Genomic DNA, 2283 nt, shown 5'->3' with positions numbered 1-2283 from the left:
GAAGGGGGTTGAGAGCACAGCAGTGAGCCTGGCCTGCAGTTTTCTGTCCAGCAGAGTGAGTGCAGACTTGGGAGATGCTGGTGCCCTGGACAGGTGGGGCTCGACCTTTGAAAGGACAGGCGCAAGGGGAAGAAAAACGGTTCTGAGGATAGTGAATGGGACAAAGATAATTTTCCTCGGATTCATAGCCCCAGGTTTTAAGGGGCTCTGAGAAGAATTCATTATCATCTCTTACAGGCTTCTGGGATGAGGAAGTGAGGAGGCTGGAAGATGCTGGGGAGAGAGGCTGGGGAGCAGGGGAGCCTGGGAGGGGAGTAGGGAGGTGGGGTTGAGGGCTTTTGTGATGAGGCTGATTAGCTTTCCTTCTGGAGGAAAGACTGTCAGGGAGATGGGTAGCCAGAGGCCATTGCCTGCTCCCTGTGTTCTTTGTAAGAGACAGTAAGAACCTCTGCTTAGAGTAGAACTCCTGCGGACAGAGGTGAGGAAGTCAGAATAGCAGCCAGAGCCTGGAAGAGTCAGTGGCCATTGGCAGGTGGTGAGCGTTGAGCCGCAGGTGTGGTTCCCAGGTTGTTATGCACACTCCTCCTTGTGTTACGTGTTTCCTAGTCCCTCCAGACCCATGTACCGTTCCCTTGGGTTCCACAGAACCGAGCGGCTCTTTTATGTCACTTTCACCATGAGCCGCAGAGGTGCACCTGCTTTCTGAGCTCCCAGTCGGCCAAGCCCCTCGTCACGATCATCTAGAGTAACGGCTGGAACCTAATAGCACTCAGTTAATGCTCACTGAATTGAATCAAATCACAAGTATGCTCATTTAATTTTTCTAATAGTTCTGGTGGTCTAATGCCATGTATTCCAAACAAGCTTCCAACATCTGTGGGTACACAATGTACTCAGTAAGCCATCCTACTTCCCTGCCACGCAGGAGCAAGGCCCGCTGGAGATGAAGCCATTTCACCTTCACAGCTGGCATCTGTTTAGTGCTTTGGGGTTTTCTTCAGCGGATGTTTGTTTGCCAAGCACTCACCTTGCCATCTAACCCTGAAGACGCGCTTTGAAACTGCGCTGAGAATTTCCTCCACGCCCTCTTCCCCTGCCCTTCTTTCCCTTCCACGTAACCAATACTGGGCAGTTTGGAAATTGCAGAAGCCTAGTCATGAAGAAAAATGCTTTTCTTTAAAGTAGCACTAGAAAAAGGGTTAAATTAAAAATTCACCTTGCTTCCAAAATGTTAGACACAAAGACTATACAACCATGGAAAAATATTAATTTGCCCATTAATGTGCTCGTATTGTTTTGTGGATAGTAAAATGAAGGAACATTGTTATTCATGGTTCCTGTCAGGAGCCATGGCCCTAGAAGGAGGCATGCTCTGGTTCCCTCTGTAACAGATCACAGAGTACCGTGTTAGGAGGAAACACAGAGAGCTGCAGGTGCTGGCCCCTGTGCTTGCATCCCCTCTTCAGCATCCCTGCCGCTGGTCATCCAGCTTGCAGTGCACAGCAGAGGTTCACCATAGCTGTAGGAGACAGCGGCGCATCGCAGGCTGCAGTCTCCATCAGGACTTCTCAAGCCCTTGCTGCTTTACACTCTTAAGAACTTGTGTGGACTGTATCTGCCAAGATGTATTCATCAGTTAACTCCAAATACAGTCACGAGCCCACTGTGTGTTGGCATAAATAACATTTCATGAAAAATAGTTGTGTTTTAAAATAAAATACATTTCATTAGGAGAGTAGTCTTTGTCAGTCTCACAGCTGTCCAGGAAGTGAAGACATCTGGATTCTCACACGGTTTCTTACCCAGCTTGCCACAGGTCCTGTAGCCGTGGGAAGCTTAGGCATATGTTAGTTCCTTCCAGTTAAGAGCTCCTGATCCCACGGTCCTCTCTAAGTGTTCTCTGGTCTCCTAGGACCCCACATGGCACTTTGATTACCTTTGCTCTCTTTATATCAAGAAGTGGATGCACTGTAAACTGGTGGGGACTGCCACAAAAGGAGGAATAGATGGAGAGAGGCCAAGGTTTCCATCCTGGTCTCTGAGGTAGCCAGTGTCTGATGTCTGTCTGTGCCTGCTTCTGTGGTAGCCAGTGTCTGATGCCTGTCTGTGCCCACCTCTGTGGTAGCCAGTGTCTGACACCTGTCTGTGCCTGCCTCTGTGGTGACGCCTGTCTGGGCCTATGAACATTGAAATGCTAACATGTGTCGGTTGCTTTCTCAATGAGAACTCATGTTGACAGCAAAAACATTTTTAGTAATGTGAATTAGCTTACTCACAGCATTT

At 48.7% G+C, this 2283-nt stretch overlaps 1 protein-coding gene across 7 annotated transcripts in view; it reads left to right on the top strand.

The window, feature by feature from the left end:
• Btbd9 (BTB domain containing 9) overlaps nucleotides 1-2283 on the top strand; it is a 357625-nt gene that overhangs the window by 106014 nt on the left and 249328 nt on the right. The window lies entirely within an intron of this gene.

Source organism: Rattus norvegicus, chromosome 20, assembly GCF_036323735.1.
Source record: "Rattus norvegicus strain BN/NHsdMcwi chromosome 20, GRCr8, whole genome shotgun sequence".
Lineage (NCBI taxonomy): Eukaryota > Metazoa > Chordata > Mammalia > Rodentia > Muridae > Rattus > Rattus norvegicus.
The sequence above is the reverse complement of the archived record's forward strand: the minus strand, read 5'-3'. Positions and strand labels throughout refer to the sequence as shown.